This window comes from Canis lupus, chromosome 2 (assembly GCF_003254725.2).
Source record: "Canis lupus dingo isolate Sandy chromosome 2, ASM325472v2, whole genome shotgun sequence".
NCBI classification, from domain to species: Eukaryota; Metazoa; Chordata; class Mammalia; order Carnivora; family Canidae; genus Canis; species Canis lupus.
This window is the reverse complement of record NC_064244.1, coordinates 50,448,177-50,473,358: the sequence shown is the minus strand read 5'-3', so window position 1 is coordinate 50,473,358 and position 25,182 is coordinate 50,448,177. Positions and strand designations below refer to the sequence as shown.

Below are 25,182 nucleotides of genomic sequence, written 5' to 3'. Positions count from 1 at the left end.
TTGGCCCTTACTTAGCCTCATCCTTCACACCTTTACCCTTTCTTCACCACATTTCTCCCTTCTGGAAAGTTCTCTCCATTCCTTATCCAAATTCTTTTCAAACAAATGATGAATCGGTATCAGTAGCCTCATCCTTCACACCTTTACCCTTTCTTTACCACTTTTCTCCCTCTGGAAAGTTCTCCCCATTCATTACCCAAATTCTTTTCACACAAATGATGAACGGACATCAGTGTAAGTTCTTCACTCTAAGATGAGGAACACAAGAAGAGCTCTCCCAGCCCCCTCCCTGTTGCTCTGTTTGACCCGGGCTGACACTAGTCTTGGGGAGCATCTTCCTCTCAGAAGCCGGTAGTTCCTACATGTCCCAGGGAATCCAAACAGAGAATCCAAGGGGCTCAGCTACAGAGGAACCTTGTTCACAAACAGGGAGAAGTTGCTCATGTAAGACTCATAGAGGAACACTCCCTGAAGGACAGCGATCGCCACTTACTGTTGGTAGAAAGGATAAAAGCAAACGAACTGGTTGGTGGATGGCATGCCCTGCTACCATCCAAATCTGGCGCCTTCTTTGGTGGGTACAGAGAGAAGGGGCTGGGAAGAGAACCTGAGGATGCCAAAAGAGAAGTCAGCATCTGGTCTTCTTTTTAAAATACCACTGAAGCATATTTGACATGCTTCACGCTTTAACATCCAGAACATCGCATAGCTGTTAACTCTCAAGGTTTATTCTCCTTTTTACTACTTATATTTTACGCTACTTAATTTCTCTAATTTTCAGGCTGGCTCAGGTGCAATAATGAAATTCTAGGTCAAGGATAATTTTTACACATGATTAACAAGCTGAAAGAACAGTATCCTTCCAAAAAATGAATTATTCACCTGAAATAATTAGCCAGTGGTTCCTAGTCTCTAAATATTCTCATTACAACCCATCTCCTCCTGCCAAAATGGGACTTGCTCTGGAATTTGGACCTACATGTGGGCACAGTCCCCATTTGTGTGTTTTGGAAGGAGCCGAGGAGCTGTTGCCTTTCATCTGCCATGAATGAGACTCAGTCACTGGAGTGAGGCTTTCATCAGTGAGCCTTGCTGGAAACCTTTCTGTGTGAGCGTGAGCCTGCCAGACATTCATATCAAAAATCCACAGGCTTTATTTCACTCTCCCTGGAAGGAGGTATAAAGGTTACAAAATAATGAGGAAGAGCTCTGTTGAGCAGGGACCCAAGAGTCACAACCTCTTTGTTAAAACTGACAAAAGAGGTGGGAGATAAACTCTGTGAGGAACAGAATTGGGGCGATTTAACCTGCCGAAGGGGAAGCTGGAAGGGAACAAAATCACAGGATTCATACATATGAAGAGATATTATAATAGGGGATGCTGAGCAGCTGTTCCGGATTCCTCTGAGGAAAGGTAAGAAATGGGCTTTAATAGCAACAAAAGGGTTTGCAGGTATTTGAGTATGTTGGAAGAACAGACATTAAGACAGAAAAATCTGAGTTCTAATCCCTGCTTCTCCCTTAGCCAGCTGACTTAGCCCGGGGAGCCCTGTTTTCTGGGAAATGGGAATGGAATCCCACCCACCCCACCACCCCGCCCCCCCATGTAGCATCAGAGGAGTAATGTCAAGAGTAAAAAAAAAAAAAAAAAAATCCAATGTGAAGCACAAAATTGCACTGGGAAAGTTGAAGAGCATCAGCCCAAGGTCAGGAATCATTAGCTCAGTTTTGGTAAACAACAGTGAGGGGTTGGTGGTCCCTTTCAACAGGAGGGTGCTAATTCACCTGGTAACCTCATTGGGAGGATGTCTTCAGTTCTGTACACATGTTTATTTCTCAAAAGCAAAACAGACTGTGTATTTATGTGTTGTGAGGGTTTACACATGGGTATTTGTAGACACAAATGATCCTGATAATGTCGCTTTTTAAATTCTCTTTCAGAGGCTAGTTTAGGCCTAAAATCATAGTAACACCATATGAGAGGTTACCTCGGTGTCTGGTTTTATTAACAAATAGTGATGTCCGGAGCTCTCTCACAAGGGAGCTTTCACAGTCCTTGCTAAAACCACCAAAACATAATATGCCAGCAACTGATATTATTTTATATTTGGAAACCCCAAAAGAACTCATGAAAAAACTATTACCTATAATAATAAAATAGCAGGTTACAAAATCAATGTGCCAAGATTAATAGGCTTTACGTGTACAAAGAAGAACCAGTTAAAAACAGGAGAGAATGTGCTATTTATATCAAAATATGTAGGTGCAAACTTAATATGAAATGCCCAAAATCTGTATGAGGGAAACCACGGAGCATCCCGTTACGTCCCAAAAGTTGACCTGAAAAAGTACAGAAATACAGCATGCTTGGGCACATCAGTTATCATGAAGGCATTATATGAATATAACACAATTTCAATATAAAATACCATTAGGATTTTTGCCTGGCACAAAGTAAGCATGCTACAACGTTCATGTGGAAGAAGAATGAACAGTAAAAGCTGGGTAGGGGGGGCTTAAAACAGAAAAACAACATGAGGAAGACAGGGAACTAGCTTATATAAAATAAAGCTTCAATAAGTTAAAAAAAAAAACAGCATGGCATTGGCACATGACTAGAGAAACCACAGAATAGAAAATCCAGACTGAGGCCTAACTGCATGTGGAAATTTCTCTTTTTTTTTTTCTTTTTTTTAAGATTCTATGTATTTATTCATGAGAGAGGCAGAGACACAGGCAGAAGGAGAAGCAGGCTCCTTGCGAGGAGCCGGATGGAGGACTCGATCCCGGGACTCCAGGATTATGTCCTGAGCCAAAGGCAGATGCTCGATCACTGAGCCACCCAGGTGTTCCAGGAAATTTCATATACAATAAAGGAAACATCCCAAGTCAGAGAGGAATACCTGCTAACAGCAGGACTGGCTGTCTGTATGAAAAAGATAAAATTGGATCCATTTTTCACACTACACATGATGTTATAATCCAAATGGAACAAAGATTTACACATAAAACATAAACCTATATAAATACCTTCAGAAAACAGAAGTAGGGATGCCTGGGTGGCTCAGCATTGGGCACCTGCCTTCAGCTAAGGGCATGATTCCGGGGTCCTGGGATCGAGTCCCACGTCGGGCTCCCTGCATGGAGCCTGCTTCTCCCTCTGCCTGGGTCTCTGCCTTTCTCTCTGTGCCTCTCATGAGTAAATAGATAAAATCTTAAAAAAAAAAAAAAAAAGGAAGGAAAGAAAGAAGAAAGAAAGAAAGAAGAAAGAAAGAAAGAAAGAAAGAAAGAAAGAAAGAAAGAAAGAAAGAAAGAAAGAAAATAAATAAGTAAATAGCTCTAGAATTAGAGGGAGGCAATTATTTCTTGCTATGGCTCAAACCCATAGAAAAGATTAATCTATTTAATAACATAGTAACAAAAAACTATGGATAGTTTTGTATGGATCAAAACCATGAACAAAGTAAAATCCCAAACCTGAACCGGGCAAAACTATTTATAGCTAAGATCACAAAGTATTAATATCTCTAATAAAGAAAGAACTTAAAAAAAAAAAAAGAAAGAAAGAACTTCTAAGAACTCAAGAATAAGGTCCAATAATCCTATGAGAAAAACAGGCAAGGCGGTACCAGTGAAAACGTCACAGGAAGAAACTGCAGGAGTGCCCTCCTCCATAAAATCAACTAAAAAACAGTGGCCAAAAAACTGTCAGAATCAACTCTTCCTGGAACTCTGGAAACAAACCAGTAGCTTGGCACAACTTTGGGGGCATTCAATCAACCAAAAAGGCCAAACCTCAGTAAGAACAGTGAGCTCTGGGGCATTTTAATTTACCCCAGTCTCATTGCCTGTCCTCAGCTTAATAGTCGCCTTGAAGGTAACCCAGTCCCAGTACTGGTGCTGATACCAGAGAGACTAGAACCATCCTCATCTGCAAGCAATTGTCCTTGTGGATCTATCTGGTGCCTCCATGGAAGACCAACTCAAGGGGCATGCTTTTTGGGTTTGGTTTTGAGGGGTTTTTTTGAGGGTTTTTTTTAAATATTTTATTTATTTATTTGACAGAGAGATGGAGCCAGAAGAGTCCAAGCACAGGGAATAGCAGGCAGAGGGAGAGAGAGAGAGAAGCAGATTCCTAGCTGATCAGGGAGCCCGAGGAGGGCCTCAACCCCAGGACTCCAAGATCGTGACCTGAGCCAACGGCAGACACCTAACCAATTGAGTCACCCAGGTAGGTACTCCCTCAAAGGGCACGTCTTATCTCACCTAACTGGATCACACCAGGCACTGTAACCACTACCCAAGGGGCATTTGTCAAAAACATTTACAATGTTGTAAAAACATTTCCAATTTACAACTGGAACACAATAGATTAAAAAACAGAGGAGGGGCACCCGGCTGGGTCAGTCGGAAGAGCATGTGACTCTTGATCTTGGTGTCATGCGTTGGAGCCCCATGTTGGAGACAGATTACTTAAAGAAAAACTTTTAAAATTTTTTTTAAAAAACAAAAAGCACAGAGTAAAGGCTGGGAAATAATAATACACTTGGGGCTTAAGAGCTTTTCAAAAAGCTCCAACATATTCCTGAAATCTGGAAAGACACACACACACACACACAAATGGGACTGCACACATGTTCAGGAAAAGACCTGAGAAGGCCTCACATCCACACTCCTGGCTGAGGATCCTGACTTTCCGCACACGCCGCAAGTGAAGACTAAAGCAGAGGTATACACTGGCCAAGGACTGAACGTACACCCCAACACACAGAGCCCCTGTGCAAAAGCTCAGAGAGATTTTAGTTCTTTTTTTTTTAGAAGAATTCTAGAAATATTTTCTAAAGGATTTATTTATTTGACAGAGAGAGAACACACGTGCACAAGCAGTGGATTCCCGGGTCTTGGTCCCAGGACCCAGGATCATGACCTGAGCCCAAGGCAGACGCTTAACCAACTAAGCCACCCAGGTGCCCCAGATATTTTACCTCCAAACATTTAAGGAAAACCTGTGTCCACTCACTACCTGACCACGAGGCCGAAAGAATAGGAACCTCAGTGGTCACAAAGGACACAAATATAGACTTAAACTCTGGCTCAGAAAACTCAGAAACAAGCAGAAACAATGAGCCCTGGGGATGATGGAAAGTCTTATTTCCAAAGTCACCTATTATAATGCTCAACTTGTCCTGTTTTCGCCTAAAAATTGTAAACGATGGGAGGAAACAAGAAAATAGGGCCTCTAGTCCATTCACAGAGACAAAAAAACACTCCATAGAAAGTGTCTCGGAAGTAGCCGAGACACTGGAGCTACTAGAAGAAGATTTGGAGTCAGCTATTTTAAATACGTTCAAAGAGCTAAAGGATATCACGAGGACAGTGTCCGACCAAAAGAAGACTATCGATGAAGACATAAATAAGGAAAGAAATCATTGAAAGGAGCCAAACAGAAATTCTGGAGCTGAAAAGTACAATAACTGGAATTAAAACTTTACTACTTGGTGATAGGAATCTCAACTGAGATTATGCCATCTGAGAAAATTCTAACAAACCTGTTGGCCACTGCCAGTTATGCCAACATATGCACAATAGGAATCCCACAAGGAGAAGACCAAGAGAAAGGCAAAAAGAATAATTGAATAAATGAAAGCAAATAATAATAATAATAGGCAAAGCCCCCCTCCCTGCCCCAAATCTCTTTACATCAAAAAAATTTTTTTCATTAAATGCCCTTTGTTACTTAACGAGATTCACTGTCACTGTTTCCCACAGTGTGGAAAATACGGCTGTGAAGAAGTCAACAAAGAATTCTTGCTTTGTAAAACTACATTGGAACCTAAGCCTTTTCTTCTAGAAATAGGTGTAAAATCACTGCCAAGTGCTCATTAAGCTCTTTCCTTTTGGCATCACCCTCTGTTCTAGCTGACAGGAAAGACCTCTGTCATGCCCCAAACTGGTGTGGAAAAAAAAAAAAACAAACCACCAGGAGGATGCAGCTCCCAGAGCGAGTGTTCTTCACTCATCACCAAAGGAGATGACCGCCCAAAAGGCAGAAACCACCCGGGGGCTGTCATCGCTCCGTGACACCAAAACAACGGGCTGGAAAGGTCAGTCTAAGGACTTCTTCTGACCTCATGAAACCCGGGGGATGTTGCATCTCGCTGACTTTTTCTTTTCTTCTCTGAATTGACAGAGCTGGTTGGCATGTGGTATCATGTGGCTGGAGCCACAGGGTGTATTGCTGGAGCGCCTCAGATGGTGGGTCAGCTGAGGTATGTTCAAATGCCCTCTTTTGGTTCTTGAAAAATTGGCACGAGGAGGTCTGGCATCGCTCCCCACTCAGAGAGCCACTGGATTAAATCAGCTTGCTGGTGGGAGGTGAGGCCGTGCAAATGCCCTGGGGTCAGGGCAGCGCCGTTGCTTCAGGTCCCCCCTCTGGGTCTGCAGGAGGCCCTCCCCCGATGCAAGGAGATGGGCTCCGTGGGTTGGGTCTTTTCTACTTTGAAAAGGTTTCCCGAGAGTTCCTTAGCAATCGCGGATCTTTCTGACTCTTTCTGATTCAACACTATCAAGGCTATTTCTCCCGACATAGGGTTGAGTTCAGTTGGGCTGAAGACACACGTCAAGGAAAGGTTACGTTAATCCTAAAACTGAATGCTTTTCCCATTTTGGAAGGATACTTTCTCATTTTCTTAGTTGCTGCTTTCCTGTTTTAGTTTCTCTTAAAGACAATTATAATCTTTTTTCTTTTTTAAAATGGAGTTATGGGCAGCCCGGGTGACTTAGTGGTTTAGCACCACCTTCAGCCCAGGGCCTGATCCTGGAGATCCGGGATCGAGTCCCATGTTGGGATCCCTGCATGGAGCCTGCTTCTCCCTCTGCCTGTGCCTCTGCCTTTCTCTGTGTGTCTCTCATGAATAAATAAGTAAAATCTTAAAAAATATATAAATAAATAAAATGGAGTCATCTCTGGAAAATCCTAGAATTAGGTGTGAGTGTGTAACCAGGTTAGGTGTGAATCACATCTGACTCGTGAGTATACCCTCTGCACAGGGGCTTCTCTGCCTCCCTGGGCTATGCCGTGCAACAGGGGCTGGCCATTCACTTCACTCGCTGTGTGAACATGGGCAGCTGTACCTCTCCGTGCCTTAGTTTCTCACTTGAAAATGGGGAAGAACCAGAGTATTTACCTAATGATATCGAGGAATGGCATGTACTAAGCATTTATAAGTATTTTTGGTTGTTGTTGTTATAATAACAATGATTATTAGACTGTGAGCCCCTTGGTACACAGTAGGTGCTCAATAAATATTGAGTGGGTGGTTGAATGAATGAGTAAAAGGATAACCCTTTAAATGAGGAAGCAGCAGTGAGAACAAGAATATAACCCACAGGCCCACTGAGTGTAGGTTAGGAACTTCCTAGATCTTTCTGGATAGACAGAGTCGTTAATGCTTCTATGTCTGGTGCAAAAGGAGTATGTGTAAATAGGAACAGGGGACAATGGTGAGTCCCCATTTTTTAAGGTTTATTTATTTGATGGGGGTTAATGAAGAGCAGAAGGAAGGAGAGAGGGAATCTCAAGCAGATTCTGCACTGATCAGAAGGGAGCCCGACACGGGGCTCGATCTCACAACCCTCATAACCCAATTCAGAACCAAGAGTCGGACCCTTAACCGACTGAGCCTCCCAGGGCCCCATGAGACTCTGTGTTTTATATTTGCTGATGTAGGTATTAAAAGAATGTATTTATTTGTATATTTGATGCAAAAAAAGAAGCAGTGATGCCTGCCCAGCTGCAGAGAGACATGGCATCTGTTGGAGAGTCTGGAGACACAGGAGAGATCCCAGGAACCCTGAAGGACATTCTGGAAGCAACAGCTATTGACAGCTACAGTTGCTATAACTGAAGCTACTGCTACTGATCACGTTGCCACCAGAGGAGTTGCCTCAGAAAGGACGTGGAAAACCACTGGGGACCAGGGAAGAAATGGTTGAGACACGCTTTCCTTGGGAGAGCCTTGCCAAGGGCCACCGTGGATCCCACATTGGGAGCTACACACCCATGGACAGGTGGGGAGACCACCATGGTTCTGGCTCCAGACGTCTCTGCCTCGCAATCCTTGACTTTCTCGTGGAGGGTAGAGACTGTGAGTGTTCCAGTGTCTTCCCCTAAAGAAAGAGGCTGGTGGGCACTGGGCCAGCCTGGTCACAGGAAGCTTAGGTTTTTGGTGAAGGATGTGGGTTCCTGTCCCCACCTGTGTACCCCATTGTAGCTGAAGAAAATTTCCTGATTACCAATCATTATTTAATCCCTTGTTTGCTTTTTTTTTTTTTTCTCCTTAGGAATTAAAATGATGGTACTATTACAAACCAGGAAAATCTGTCATAAGATAGACACTCCTCTCTTTTTGCCAGAAGCTCACTCAGTATGTGCGGGCAAGTTACTGAACGTCGCCTCCTTCTAGCATGGTTTTCCCCATCTATGAGGTCGGGCTCCCTTCCCATTAAATATGGATAGTGTTGATCTACACCTGCTGACTCTCCCCTTTGTGTTGCTGTTTTATATTCATGGAAGCCCAGCAAGGAACAAAATATAGAATTCAGTGCAGAGCTTCTGTTCTTTGGGTTTTCATTCAAAATTCAACAGGTAGATGGAACTCCCGCATAAGAAAAAGATGAGGTGACTTGGGGGAGGCGAGTCATGCCACACAGTAATGCTGCTTGGATATGGGCTGCCAAGGGCTCTGAGGGCCAAAGAGTGATCTTTCCAAAGAAAAGAGCCTGGAGACGTGAACAGCATGTGCCAAGGTCACGCTAAGTGAGTTTTGCAGCCCCCAAAATCAGTGTCGGTGTGAGCTATGCAAACACAGTCAACTCCCACTTTCCTGGAACCAGCCTGGTAATTTTGTGCTCATCTTTAGGACAAATGGAGATGAGACAACTGCATATGGCTAATTTATCCAAAAAGCAACAAAACAACAGTACATTCTCAAGTAACTCATGTGCAAGTGTGCTAAGTACTGTCAGAAAGTGCAAAGATACTAAGCAAGCTCCCTGCCCTCAAAGAGTTGACCATATTGTTGGTGAAAGAGACCTACTAAAAATAAAAGCAAACTCCCTCATGCTGCTGGTGAACAGTGATGTTCTAAAACGCTCAGTGATGTCAATAAGTATGCCAACCAGTACTCAGGGCAGGACTAGAGTGAGAGCCAGTTGTGGAACGTCCACCAGCATGCCACTGGAGGAAGGCCACATCATCATAAAGAAGCAACGGCATGTGCAAAATGGTAGAACCTGAAACACCCACAGTGAAGGGGACAGTGCGGCGCAGTGGGAATGAAGGGAGCTGTAGTCATGGGTTCAAATCCCCATTCTGCTATTCACTTATTGGGCGAACTTAGGGGGGCCGCATAACATTACTGAGCCTCCATGTCATCACATGTAAGATGGATGGTAAAGCCAACCATCACGTGATGTCATGAGAACTAAGAAGAATATAGTTTTAAATGCCTCACACAGTGCCTGGGGCATCTGGGTGGCTCAGTCAGTTGAGCATCTGCCTTGGGCTCAGGTCATGATCCCAAGGTCCTGAATCAAGCCCCGTGTCAGGGCTCCCTGCTCAGTGGGGAGTCTGCTTCTTCTGCTCCCTCTGTGCTCTCCCTGTCTCTCTCTCTCAGATAAATAAATAAAACCTTAGAATAAAAAATAAAATAAAATAAAAATAAAATAAAAGCCCCAAACAGTGGCTGATGCATATCACACACTCAATACCGATACCAATTTATAGTAAAATATCCTAAAACCAACAAATGTAGTTTAAGCAATAGGTTTATTGAAGGGATGGGTGGGGGCATCATGTCTTGATTTCTAGGCAAGGAACGTGGAACTTACTAGGTAAACATGGGCGAGTCCCTAAAGGTTTCCGAACAGGGCAGAAGGGGAAGTGAAATGCACCCCAGGAAAATAGTAATGCAGTCATCTGTGCTCCAACCCTTCCTTCGACGTGGACACCTAGCGTAGTGCCGAACAGAAACTCAGTTATGCACACAACACTGTCACACAAACCTGGAAAATCCCCCCAAATGCCTTCTGAATAGATTAAATCACGTTTAATCACGATGTAGTATGTTTTGTGCCTCTGGGCTTGTGCCCATGCTGCTCCCTCTACCTGGAATGCCGACTCCGAGCCCCCTTCCACCTGGAGTGTGCCCAGAGTCTGGGAGGCTCAGCTTAACCCTCCCCTCTTCTGTTCCCCTGGTCACCATGCTCTTCCCCACTCCCAGCCAAACTTCCACAGAATTAACCACCCATCCTCAGAGGTGCCACTACTGCTGCGTGGACCCAACATCCCTGCCCACCGTGTCAGCTCCATCTGCCACTCCAGCCACTGCTGCAGCTACTAGCACCGACCTCACTTCAACCAGTTTCATGCAGGGGTGATCTAATCACCCCTCTCCTCAGCCCACACCACTTGCCCCTCACTGCATGGCCCAGGCCTTCTTAGACACCATCAAGGGAACATCCCCCAGAAACCCACTAGACACACACATGGGCTAAGTGGAAGAAACATAGGGAAGGTGAAACACTCCGGGGCTACCCAAGGGTAAAAGTTGCCCTTTTCACCCTCCTGTAGGAAATTCCAACTCATTTTTCATAAAGGACCTTAGAAGTTCCAGTGAACTGAGCACCGATGGGTGTGGCAGTGGCCAACTCCAAAAACATCTGTGTGTACTGGCTTTCTCTCCTTTCCTGTTTCACTCTCTTGGTCCCTCCCTTTCTACTGCTCCCTTGAATTATTTCCAAATAAACTGCCTCCATGCATGTGTCTGTCTCGGGCCCTGTGTTCAGGGAAAGTCAAGCTAAGACATTGTGTTTATTTTGTATTGGTTTAAACTACATGAAATCGCCAACATTTGACCATCGTTGGTCTACAACTTCATGTGGTCTGACTAATGAATGATTTGTTTGTCTTTGGGTCTTTTTCAGCTGAACGTAAGCTTCCTGAGGTTAGGAGCAGTGTCCTGCACTTCTCATCCCCCACATCAACTACTGTCGCTGATCCCGAGTGGTCCCTCAATAAATGTTGGATGAATATGTAGTGATCCTCTTGATGTAGGTAAGGAAAAATTAAGGGAAAGTTTCTTCCTTAAGTTAGATCTCTACCTCACAGTTTAAACCAAGTTAAATGGGCAGCCTGGGTGGCACAGCAGTTTAGTGCCACCTGCAGCCCAGGGCATGATCCTGGAGACCCGGGATTGAGTCCCATGTCAGGCTCCCTGCATGGAGCCTGCTTCTCCCTCTGCCTGTGTCTCTGCCTCTCTCTCTATCTCTCTCTCTCTCTCGCTCTGTCTCTCATGAATAAATAAATAAATTTTTAAAAAAATAATTAAACCAAATTAAATCTATACAAATGAAAGATTTAAATATAAAAAAAGAAATAATTTTTTTACGATACTAAGAAAAAAACTATAGCCTAGTGGTGAAGCAGTTTCTCAAACCAAAAATCCAAGGCTGAGCGGGAAGGGCTCCACTAACAGAAGTACAGGGTGCCAGAAAGGCATCTAAGTCAAATGAGGGGCTCCCAGGAAGAGATCTCTAACCTGAGCTCTGAAAGACAAGTAGAAAGTAGTCAGAGGAGGGCCCATGGGAAGAGTATTCCAGGCAGAGGGAAGAGCCCGTGCAAAGGCATGGAGATGAGAGAGTCAGCTGGAAAAAATGAAAGCAATGGTCATGAAGCTCTCCATGTAGATACTAACTGATCCATGGAGACTAAATAGCTGGCGTTGGGTGGAGAGGTGGCAAGTCTCGTACAAACCACAGCTGTCTCAATATCACTCATCACACATCAAAACCATGAAGGGAACTAACATCAAAACCATGAAGAGATATCATCTCGCACCTGTCAGAATGGCTAAAATTAACAACATAAGAAACAACAGGTGTTGGCGAAGATGCAGAGAAAGGGGAACCGCCTTGCACTGTTGGTGGGAATGCAAACTGGTGCAGTCACAGCATGGAGGTTCCTCAAATGTTAAAAATAGAGCTGCCATATGATCCAATAATTGCACTACTAGATATTTATCCAAAAGATACAAAAATACAGATTCAAAGGAGTACATGCACCCTGATAGTATAGCAACAAATCCACAGCAGCCAAACTATGGAGAGAACCCAAGCGTCCATCAACTGATGAATGGATAAAGAAGATGTGGCCTATATATATAACATACAGCATTAATATATCACATACGTAATATACACGTAACAATACTATATAATGTGCTACTGCACATCTCTTCCAAATATATTCCATTGTGTGTGTGTGTGTGTGTGTGTGTGTGTGTAATTCAGCCATCAAAAAAAATGAAATCTTGCCATTTGCAATGACGTGGATGGAGCTAAAGTGTATTATGCTAAGCGAAATAAGTCCATCAGAGAAAGACAGATACCATATGATCTCACTCATATGTAGAATTTAAGAAAGAAAACAGATGAACATATGGGAAGGGGGAAAAGAAAAAAAAGGAGAAGGGGAAACAAGCCCTAAGAGATCTTAACAATAGACAGCAAATTGAGGGTTGATGGAGGGAGGTGGGTGGAGGATGGGCCAGACAGGTGACAAATACTAAGGAGGGCACTTGTGATGAGCACTGGGTGTTGTATATAAATGATGAATCACTGAATACTACTCCAGAAACCAATATTGCACTGTATGCTAGCTACCTAAAATTTAAATTTAAAAAAATATGTGCAATTATTAAGTAATAAGAAATTAAAATTCAAACAAAAAAAACCCAGCTCTTTTCTTGGGGGTGGGGCTCAGAGTTAGACTCGGAATTAGTCCATGCTCTCTTGATGGGGGTGGACTGGGATCTCTGTATGAGGCTAACTGGTTGCTGGATGCCCAGGGTTCTTGTAATCTCGGTCGGCTTGTGGGCACCAGCTTTGACAAGTAGCAGGAAACCCGGCCCGACCCACCCGTGAAGGGGAATCCTGATTCCACAGCTGGATCTTGCACCAAATATACATTTGCAAATAATCTCCATTCTCTTGTGATGTCTTGGGGGGGAACCACTTGGTAAGTCACCCCACAGTGGCCCAGGATCTGTTCAAATCACCTTGACCCAGCACGGCCGAGACGTGGGGTCTAACACAGAGCCGCAGAACAGGGAATGAAGCCAATCAGAGACTCTGGACACTACCCTTTATGGTCTGTGACAGTCGAAATCTTCTCTCCCATGTAAAATCCAGTGTTTGTATGATGTTGACCCTAATGGAAGGTTCCACACAGTAAGAAGATGACTGTTTGCAGCTTAAGTTGATAACTTAAGGTAACTTTTAAAATGTTCCTATTCCAAGAATTGGGCAAATTAAATCAATTTACTTGACTTTACTATAATAATGAAGGGTTTCACCATGTATCTTTAAAATCCGCTTTAAGTAAAGAAAGTACGCATTTTGCCATGAAATCCTTCAAAACAAGAGAAAGTGAAGTAACAAAACACTATGACATTCTAAAGAGGACCAACCTGTGTACTCCATGCCCCATTCAAGAACAGTAATTGAACACGAGTCCTGATAAGAGGTTTTATGGGAAGCTCATCATCTGTCATTCGTAGTAATGAGGAAAAGTCCCTCGGCTTCAGAAAGTTGGTGTGTCATTAGAGGGTAGGCATAAAAATGCCTATGTTTTTTAAATCATCTATTTTAAAACACCTGTCTTTGGCCACTTACCTACTTTTTTCAGACATCTGATAGGATAAATTGGAAGAAACTGATCAAATAATATCATCAGTATCAAGCCGAGGGAATTTCCATCGTCGTCTATTCCCCGAGTTACAACTGTGTGTTATTTATGACTCATGTCAAAAATGCCTTGGGACTTTTGCTCCTCAATTCCACAGCAGTTTATTGCCCCAAAACCATGCCCCTGTTTTACAGCAAAATCCACAGCAATAAAGCAAGAAATCAGAAAAATCGGCATTTGATATCCACAGCTTAGCATTCTCTGCTCCTTGGGACAGTCGGGGAGATCACAGAAAGGGTCTCAGTGACCTTGCAGGAGCTGCAAACCACTGTGATGTGAATTATAATAGTCTCCTTTCCAATAATACATTACAGACTCCATGCACTTAGGCGTCCTCAGGATTTCTCAGTAGGAACCAAAATTATTCCAGCACACACCACATTTTTCTTATCACGCAGCTTCCATCAATACATTTATGATCTCTTTAAAGCACACAATAGAGGGCACACCTATGCACTGTGCCTGCATTTATCCACAAGTGCTCAGATAGATACATAAGCCAATAAATCCTAAATAACTAAATAAAAGAATGAAAATTCTTATCCGGGGAGTGAATGCATGGCTGCTCACGTTCAAGATCTGTCCTAATAGAAACTGAGTGAAAAGCCAAACAAAAGCAAGCTGGTGGAGGTGAGCTGTGAAGGTCAGGGAGATGAAGGGACCAAAAGGAGGCCCATTGAGACCCTTGGCATTAGCTGAGAATGAGTCCCCAGATCATCAGGGGTCCCCATCGTCAAGCAAGTCTCTCTATAGGATAGGATTCCTCAATAAAAAGCAATAAAATACAAATGGAAACACAATGCCCTTTCAGACTCACGCCAAGAACAACAAAACCACATTGAAATGTCAATGCCCGCTGCTAGAAGTCCTGCTGGGGACCTAGCCGGACCCCAGGGTCCCCATCCTGCCCAGGCTTCTCCTCAGCTTTCTCACAACCTGAATGATTGATTCGCTCACAGCACGAGCAAGTCACATTTGTCCCTCGGGACGATGAAAAATCATCAGATGCCATGATTATAGAAATGATGGCCAACATGTAGGGAGGGAGTGCCAACTGGATACCCGCACTGAGCTCAATGTCCTCTATGTGTAAGCTCATATAACCTGCACCTCTAGTGAAGGAGACTCGGGCAATTATGATCCCGGTTTTACAGATGAGAATCTTAAGCTTAAGGAATTAGACACCTCAGCAAGAGTCTGAACTGCTCCCATCCAGGTGTTCACCTCTTTGTGCTCCCCCATCTTTGCCCCACAGTCCAGCGAGGTGGCTCCCCTGGAAACACACTCGACTGATCCTGTCAGTCGAGTCAGTCAAAAATCCCAACTTCAACCCAAGAGCAAGGGCAGCTCAAAACTGGCTGCTGAGCCCCAGCAGCAGGCCAAAAAGAGGAGCCATGGACTCCCACTGCTGAGTCCAGCAGCCTTGGGGCCCAGGAGACATCTGCCTGCAAGCTCACTTTTTCCTAAACCAGACTGAATCTCTTCAGTTCCTTGCTGTGCCCTCCCTGCCTCTGATGATGGGAGACAAGAAAGCACTCCACACCCCAAGGAAGACCTGAGCCCCCCAAGCCTGGCACCATCATCAGCTGGAGCCAAGAGGGAGCCAGGTTCCAGCAGCACACACTGCCCTTCCACCCAGTACCACGACATGCACCCTAGCTACCACCCTCTGCCTTGTGACCACAGGCCCTTTGTCCTACTCCAGCAGCCACCCCCAAGCTGCCCAGGGCCCTAAAGCATCTGGGATTACCTTTCAGACCCCATCAGCTACCATCACTCACCTCCCACCTCTGAACTCTCCACGATACCTGCCAGGGTGATCACATAACAGTCCTCAGTGAAATCTCTGATTCTCAGCCTCTCCAGGACCATTTCCTTTACCTCTTGCTCTAAAACCTGAGGATACCACTTCTCCCATAACCCCTTCAGGTGGTGGCCATTTACTCCCTGACACCCCTTAAACCACCGGGCAGGAGACAGGGTAGCTGTCCTATGATCCTCACTGCCACTTCTAGAACTTTCTTCCTCCTACATCCTCCAACCTCAGCTTTGATCTTATGCCATCACACTGTTCCCATCCACTACCCCTCTTGGTTATAGTCATCTACCGAGTCCCAACACCACCCCTCATTCCTCTAAGATTTTTGCTCTTGACTCACTGTCACTTCCTCCAACAGCGCTCTCTTCAAAAATCCTTGGTGATTTTAATATCCTCAGGGATGATCTTGCCAATAGGCTGCCTTTTCATATCCTACAGCTCTCCTCCTCCACCCTACCTCAGCCACTCACTCCTATGGTCATACTCTGGACCTTGTCATTTCTGATAATGACATCCCTTCCACGATATTGATTTCAAGTATTTTATTCATATATCCAACTGCTAATTTAATATCCCCATTTGTCTAAAGGCCATGTCAAACTTGGCAACTCCATCCTTCCAGGCTTGCGGACCATTTTTCTCATACCCCACATCCAGTCCATCAAGAAATCCCAGTGGATCTACTTTCAAAATATTTCCAGAATCCAGGTGCCTGGGCAGCTCAGTCAGTTAACCATCTGACTCTTGATTTCCACTTGAGATCAAATCCCACATCGGGCTCCAAGCTGAGCATGGAACCTGCTGAAGATTCTCTTCCTCCCTCTCCCTCTTCTCCTCCCTCCTGTGCTCTCTCTTTCTCTCTCAAATATGCATATACATATTTCCAGAATCTAACCACATCTTGCCAACTCACCATGACTGCCCCAAAGGGCACCACTACCATCTCTCACCCAGGTTTGGGCAGCAGCCTTCCCAGTGGTCCCACTGCTCTACCCTTGGTCACTCTCCTCATCTCCAGTGTCTTCTCAACACAGTAGTACTCAAAGCAAATCATTTAAAACACACATCAGTTTCCAGCCTTCTCTTCTCAAAAGCTCTCTGCTGGTTTTCTGTCATACTTAAAGTAAAAACCGGTCTTTCCAGTAACTTCAAAGACCTTAGAGGTCTTCCAATCGAGGGCTTCTCTGACTACACAACTTCATGACAGCCCCTCTACACCCTCTCTCCCCACCCTGTCGCCTTTTCTTGCCTTTTTCCCCTTCATTTGCTGCCATCTTCACGTCCTAAACTTTACTTCTATCTTCAGTGTCTACCTCCACCTGGTGGAACGGCAACTCCTCGCAATAGGGCTGAATATGTCCTCACGTTCAAGTCCTAGGCAATTACAGGAAGCAGTGGGATCCAGTGAAAAGTGCATTGACTTTGACCGAAGCCAGTTCTGGGTTCAGATTCTAGCCGTGCCACCTGCTAGCTGGGATACCCAACCCCTTTGGAATTCACATTGCTCATCTGCCAAAAGGGACGAGTATTTATCTGGCAGGGCTGCGATGAGGCATAAGTGAAGCTATGTGCGTCCAACAGCCACTACAGCATACGCCCATAGAGGCTCAGTAGTGAATGTTATGATTAGCAGGTGGCTCCTCTGAGTCCCGCAAGGCTGCACATCCCGTGGGGCCCAGGCATTGCTGTTTTCATTTTGAGTTCCCCTTAGCACCTAATTCTGGCCTGCAGGTGTCAGCGCCAAGCGTTTTGTGGTGGACGATGAAAGGACACGTCACTTTACATGGTGTCTGGCAAACTTTTGAACCCAAGGAGTATCACAGACTTTAAGAGTTTTAGAACAGTTTGAGCCCATGGGGATTAAGGGCGTGGTAGCTGTGGGATTATGACAACAGCATCAGGGGAGTATTAGGCCAACGTAGTTTCATCCTTGCTTTAGCTAGTCATCAGCTCTTCCGAGGTAGATATTATAGATTGCCCTACACTGTACCATTCTATCCCCAGGGGCCTTGCCACACATGCTAGAGGCTGGAAAACAAGACTCATTCCTCCGATCCCTTTAGATCTCAAGATCCTCCTATTACCTGGCTTCTGCCAAGCAGGCACACCACAGCAGATGCAAAAATCCTGGCCATCAGAACAAAGGACCCGTATTTTGGGGTGTGGTGCTGGCTGAGGCCAGTTGGTCCTGCACATGAGGCAGGGTTTCCTGATCTCCCAGCAGAGGCAGCAGCACCCTTGGCAGGCAAACTCTGCAGTGTTGTGCTGGGAGTCATTGCTGGCAGCTCCGCCTAGAGCCTCTTCTCTAGCCTGTTTAGCAAAATGTTCCCAATCTGGTATTGGTAAAACACTGACTAGAGGGGTTGCTGCCAGCTGGAACTGCCGCTACTTCTTTATTGAGGAGCCTAGCTAGCCACTGTAGATCAAGGTTCTTTCACGGGGTAGAAGGCACTTGAGATAGGACCCCAGGCTGGTTCTAACTAAACTAAACAGGAAAAAAGAGGAGACAGGTTTGTCCCTCCCAACAAGGGGGTACGGGAAGGACAGAGGAAGGGGAAGAGACAGTGAGGTATGTGTGTTCCAACTACCCCTCTCTGGGGCAGCATGCAGAGAGGGGAGGCGTGTTACACAGAGGGCAGCCCAGCCAAAGCAGAGGAACCTACACACCCCGCTCCCTTGCCGGGGGGCAGAGCCCTGGCAGGCCACCTCCACGACGACATGGGTGATCTCAGGCCTGGCTCCTCGATGGCCTCAGGTTTTCGGAAATTTCCATACACCTGACAGTGAGCTGCAATGAACAAATTGGAGAATAATATGCAGGGCACTCTAATTTTTGTACTTAAAAATGGACCCTCTGTAGTGTATTTGTGCAAAAAATACACTACAGACCTTTAGTTGTGCAAAAAAAAAAAAAGTCGCACAATTACATGGCAAATTGTGAGCCATGATTACTTCTCACAGGAAATGAAAGGGAGTCAGAGGGGAAGAAACTTCACTTTTGCAGTTACAATGTTCAGTATTCTGCGGATTTTCAAAAGTGAACGAGGACTTCTTTTGTAATCACAAAACTCTGTCTGCCTCTTCTTCCCTCGCAGCTACTAGCCACATGGGAAGAGCCGTGTGGGGGGCAGCGTCGTCAGGAGTGTTTCACTGAGATTTGCTCTAGAGGCTTTCTATTTACACTTGGCTGTTACACGGACACATGAATATTCAAAAAGTTTCCTTCTGTTGCTTCTGAGAAAACGGACGTTGGTGACATCACAATGACGAAGTGGGCAGTGGTTCTCAAACTTGAGCAAACATCAGAATCACCTGCTGGGCTTGTTAAAACACAGATGGCAGGCCCACCTCCAGAGCTCCTGGCCCCACACCCCTGGGGTCAAGGGCATGCCTCTGAGACCCTCTGCTCTACACCCCTGCTTCTCAGGGTAGTCCCAGAACCACCAGCAGCAGCAGCCCCAGGGCACTTGTGAGGAACCCAGAGCCTCAGACTTTCTCCCAACCCCATGGAGGTGGAAGCCGTGTTCTAACAAGAGCGAAGCCGGGGTCACATGCATGCAGCAGCTGGAGAGCCCTGCCCCAGACATCCAGAGCTCTCGGCCCCAACACTTCAAGATGCTCCCAAAGCACGAGCCACCCATGAGCTCCCTTCCACGTCCCAGCCCTGTGATGTGCTGAGGCAGGTCAGTGCCCTCTTGGAGGCCTGGGGACAGGGGATGGAGGGAAGGAGATCCTGTCTATAAGAGGGGAGACCTCAGCCACAGCTTCTCAGTGTCTTGTGGCAGGAACACTTTTTCTCCCCTTAGGCACATTTCTGCAGCTCTGGGGAGCTGTCTTCTTGACACAACAGGGCTGCGGAGTTACATCCTCCTGAACACTGAGATGCAGAGGGCTGACCCCATTCTGGATGGATCCCCCCCCCCAACAACTCCACTTCATGGGTCCTCCCCCACCCTAGGCCTTCCTGGAAATGCTCAGTCTGCAAAGCCACGGTGTGAACAGAACACAAGCCAGCCAGACTGAAGGCCTTCTAGGCGTTTTAGAGACCAAAACCAGCATGATGCCCACCACTTAATTTCATCCCAGAGCCCATATGATGAGATGGAGTCTTCAGGCCACCTCTGCCTGGACTTGCCTCACAGCCCTCCCCACTGCAGGGAGGGCCCAGCACAGAGGACCCCACGCCAACCCGTAGGAGATGAGCACATCGAGTCTGGAGTTCTTTCCCTCCAAGACGAAATCAGGAGAGGAAAACTGACATTACAAACACACACACAAACAGGTTTCAGCTGTTTTTCTCTACTGATTTACAAAGATGTGTTTCTCCAGAACTCATTTGAATGTATCAACCCTAAGGCACCTGATTGGCTCAGTCGGTGGAGCGTGTGACTCTTGATCTGGGGGTTATGGGTTCAATCCCAACCCACAAAGAAATCAGTGGTGTTGACTGGTCTCCAAAACACAATGTCAAGGAATGAACAATATGCTGAAGGTTTGGAGAGAAATCAACTTTACAACTGGGAAAAATAAAACAAAACGATAATTTCCAAGTAAATAAACAGGTATAGTCCTTTCATTTAAAAAAAAATGTGGTTAAAAAAAATCCTACCTCTTATGAACACTAACACTTGTTAGGAGTTTACTGTGGACCAGGCACCAAGCTAGATCTTGATTTTCACACTGTCCTCTGCAGCAACAGGGGCTGCTTTCACTCCCAACACTCCTCACATCAAATGTGTGGGCTTTTTCTACACCAACGACCAGTTCTCCAACACTCCAGCACCAAATGGGTGGGTGTCCCACAATTCAGCTCAATGCTGACACTAACTATTGGGAGTTCACATCAAACCCCACAGGTTGAAGGACTCTGTCCCACAAGACTTCAGGTTGCAAGTATTGGGTACCTAGGATACCCACTCCCTGTGTGACAAAGTTGAGGGTTCCCACACCACCTCATTTCAGATTCAATAATTTGCTAGAACAGCCCACAGAATTCAGGAAGATACTTGATTTAGTATTACCAATTTATTATAAAGGATACAAGTGAATAGCCAGATGAAGGGTCTGAACCCCATTGTTTAGATATTTGGAGGGGGGGCAGCTCATTATACAGGTATGACTGAATCATTGGCTACTGGTGACTGAACTCAACCTCCAGCCCCTCTCCCCACCCAGGATGTCAGGAGGTGGGAATAAATTTCCAACCCTATATCCAAGACTTGGTCTTTCTGGAGACTGGCCCCCATCCTGAAACTACCTAAGGGCCCATGAAGAGTCATCCCATCAGAATAAAAGACGTTTGAACACTCCTATCACTCAGGAAGATACAAGAGTTTTAGGAGCTCTGTGCTAGGAACCTGGGACAAAGACTAAATAGTTTTCTATGATACTACAAATGAGATATCATTCTCTTCTTCGTACATATGGGAAATCTAAAACTCAGAGAGGTTAATTAATTAACTTGCAAAAAGTCATATAGCTAGTAACCTGAGTAGGCTGCTTTGAACCTATAGGTTTAATCGATAGTCTGTGCCACCTTCCAACCTTAGGGCCTAAGGGGGAACCTCCCTTGAAAAAAAATAAACACAATGATGGCAAGAATATCCAAATGCTTCTGAAAATACTGGAGGTGTCACCTTGCTTTTGAGTAAAGGTAACTCAGGAGTAACAATTAGGACATATATCTATGTCGCAGAATGATCTGGAGGCCCAGATGGCTCAGGCACTATTTAGATACGTGACAAGGCCATTGTTCCCATCACTAGAAGGGGAAGCAAAGCTGTGGCTCAGCTGGAGACCAGGCCATCATAGCTGCCGGCTGAGGAAACACTGCACCTAGTCATGGCCCAAGCGTTAGTGCTGACTGGTCCCCCATGTGTGGAAGGCCCAGCCCATGCTTCTCAATCTTCCAACCTAGGAGACTCATTCCTCACTGTCACGGTGGAGAGAAAACAACACACATATAAACAGGCTAAGGCTGAGAAGAGCTCGGCTTCACCCACAAGGAGATAAATTAAAGAAATTTGCTTAGGTTAGTTTCAAACGGGAAGAGGCAGGTGGTTTTTATGATAAAACCAAACATGTGTTGGAGGGTGGGCAGCTTCACAACAGATGGAATCCTCTTTTTGTAAATGCTAACCCTCAGAACCTTAGGTCAGCCGTATGCAATAGTGGGGGGCAGGAAGGGTGGGATCGATGCCACTCCCATATAAAGTGCAGAAAACACCCGAACTTGTAAGCATACAAGAGAAAGAGAAGGCTAGCAGAAGTGCAAGTGGGAGTATTTTTAGAAAGAAAAGCCAGGTTAGTGTTTAAAACTGGCCTCAGGGCGCCTGGGCTGGCTCAGTCGGTAGAGCATGCAACTCTTGATCTCAGGGTTGTGAGTTCGAGCCCCACAGTGGGTACGGCGATTACTTAAAATCTTACAAGAAAATACTAAATAAATAAGACTAGCTTTAAAGCAAGTCACATAAAGCACATTAAACAGAAATGGACTCAAAGACCTTGTTGAGACAAAACAGAGGAAATTAGAATCATAAGCAGATTTATGAGTGGTCATAACGATAGATACCATTTATTAAGAATCTACTGATCACCAAATAAGATAGATATCATTCCTATTTTACAGGTGGGGAATGTGAGGCTTAAAGAAGTTCAATAAAACAAAGCAGATGCTACAGATGATGAAAACCAGAGCCTTGATCCGCATCAAGGTTGAGCTAAATCCAGAGCCCGTCAATTATTTCAGACTATATTGAAAATGGCTACAATTTTTTTCAGACCACAAGTTGGGAAATGGCATCCAGGTTGAGGTGTGCCTGGAAGGCCTGGAGTGACTGCTGTCCGTGACCTGTCCAACATCTTTTTCCTCCTTTCCTCCTTCCTGTTCAAACCTCAATCATGTTATATATGTCTTTAAATAATTTCCAGCTTCCAAGGGAGAGTCCTGATTGAAATAAGAGGATCCTTGATTGGTGTTTTCCCAACCACTGCTACTGGTCTGTGGGTGAGCACATGGCCCAGTTACACTGAAGGGAGGGGGTTATAGTCAATATGGTAGAGATACTCTTCTCTTTCCTCTGGAAAAAAAACTGGCAGCCATGTGATAGCCATGAAGAAAACCAGGGGAAGACAAAGCCAGCACTCCACGAATGGCATTGTAGCAAGATGGGGAAAAACTGGGTCTGTGCAAAAAAAAAAAAAAAAAAAAAATTTCCATTGAGCTGCTGACTTAGCAAATTTTCAAAACTGTCATACTTCTGAACTTCTTATTATGTGAAATAAAAGGTGCTTTTATTTTTAACTAATTTGAGGCACAGTTTCTATTATTGGTATATAAAAGCATCCTAGCTGGTATTGGCTCCCTGCCTCAATCATCTTCTTTAAAGCCTACCAAGTAGCCATGTTCCACAATTAGAGATTTAGTCCTTTGAATATTTATATTCCTTAATAGGTAATAGATAAATAATTATATAATCTTAGAGAAGGGACCGTTTTTCCTTTTTTTTAAATTTTTTTTATTTATTTGAGAGAGAGAGAGCACGCATGGGCAGGGGGGAGAGGCAGAGGGAGAGGCCGATTCCCCACAGAGCAGGGAACCAGATTGGAGAGCAGCACCAGATCCCGGGACCCTGGGATCATGACCTGAGCTGGAGGCAGATGCTTAACCTACGGAGCCACCTGGGCACCCAAGACCATTTTTCTTATTACTACACGAAAGGAAATTATTCACAAAGGAAAATATTAATACATTTAACTACATAAAAAGTTAAAATTTTTCAATAAGAAACACCATAAATAAACTTTAAAGGGAAATGAAACCAAAGAGCAGTTTTTCTGCATATAATGCAGAGCTAATATCCTTTCTATATAAATAGCTCTGCAAATAGATGAAAATCGCAAGAGAAAATATACAAAGGATATGAACAAGCAACAGACATTCAATCCATTTTTAGTGTTCAAGTTTACTCAGAATCAAGGACATGCACATTAGAATATAAGAGTATGCTCACCTACCCAATTGGGATTGGTTACTTTTCCCTTAATAAGGACGACCTTGTGAAGGAAAGGACCACCTCATGATGCTGGCTACCAGCTGAGGTTCCTGAGCTCACTCACTCTGCCTCAAACCAGGCTGGGCTGCTCATCACGGTGGAGGGAGGAGTGGGGAGGGAGCAGAAACACAGGCTTCTCCAGGCCTTGCCTCAGGACTGGCATGCCATCACTTCCCCTGCCTTCCTTTGGCCAAAAACACGTCACAAGGTCAGGGAAGAGTTGGGGGGGGGGGCGGGAAATGACACCGCCTCTTGAGGGGAGACTTGCAAAAACTCACTGATAAGGTTCAGATACACGAAGAGATGGAGATGGAGAATTGGGGCCAACTCTCAAGCAACCTGTCACAAGCATGTGCTACATTATCCCCATGATGCTTTAAAAAAATGAAATGTATCTGTAATATAGTACATATATTTTTTTTTCTTTTATGTTTGTGATATGTGGGTAGATAGATAGTCCACAAAAACCTATCCTCTATGGCACAGGCACTACACAACACAGAAATGGCCAGTAAGACTATGAAAAGAGGAGCAACACGCTGGTCGCCATGGGAATGCACATTTAAGCCACGACGTCATTACCTACCCACTGGCATGGAGAAATGAGACTGAACAAATGTTTAAAACCTGACAGTACTATAGAGTAGTGAAGTGTGGCGTTTCTGGGCCTCGCATACCACTGGTAGGAACGTCAATGGGTAGAGAACCACAGTGGGAATTGTCCATGTCAACTCTAACCAGCACAGACACACCTCATGACCCAGCAATTCCACCCCCAAACATACCCCCATATCCCCCAAATGAACATGAAGGAACATGTTTAAGAATATTCATAGAAGCATACTCATAGCAGCCAAACTCAACCCAAGGGTTCAGCAACAAGGGAATGCATGAGTGGCGAGGGGGGGTTTTCCCCACAAAATGGAATACCAGACAAGGAAATGAAGTGAAATGGAGAAAAACACACTCCCAGCAGTAACAGTGACAACTCCCACGACATGTTGGTGACCAAATGAAAGCAGGCCCCCAAAACTACATACCTTACGGTGCCCCTGAACCGGGGAAGAGCTAACCCGTGCTTACGGAGATCAGGAGAGCACTTACCTTTGACCACAGAGCATCCAGACGTGCCACCAGGCACTGCCAACATGCCTGGCTCTGGGTCTTGACGTCACCTCCTAAGACCGTCATGCTGTACACCGGGAACAGTGGGCTATTTTGCTGTAGGGACATTGTACTTCAGTGACAATATTTACAAAATGATTGTAAAAATTCGACTGGGGTTTGAAATGCTCGCTATTAAAATGCACATGCCTCTCACAGGGGAGATTCCTCAGTTTACCCCACCCCAGGGCCCCCTCCCCACCCCCAGAAGAGGGCAGGGCGGCAGGTGGAGAGGCCCGGGACCCGCACCCACAGCAGGGCCTCGTTTAGAGCGAAACGAGCTGAGCTCCCTCGGCTCTTGGGCAGCTCTGTGCGACCCAGGCGTCCCGGCCCTGCTC

At 45.2% G+C, this 25,182-nt stretch overlaps 1 long non-coding RNA gene across 1 annotated transcript; it reads left to right on the top strand.

Annotated features, from left to right (window-relative positions):
• The first annotated feature begins 18,910 nt into the window (after positions 1 to 18,910).
• Positions 18,911 to 22,865, top strand: LOC112660167 (uncharacterized). The gene is made up of 2 exons (XR_003136738.3): positions 18,911 to 19,309; positions 22,255 to 22,865. It is a non-coding gene; the product is annotated as an uncharacterized LOC112660167 (long non-coding RNA).
• Positions 22,866 to 25,182: the final 2,317 nt, after the last annotated feature.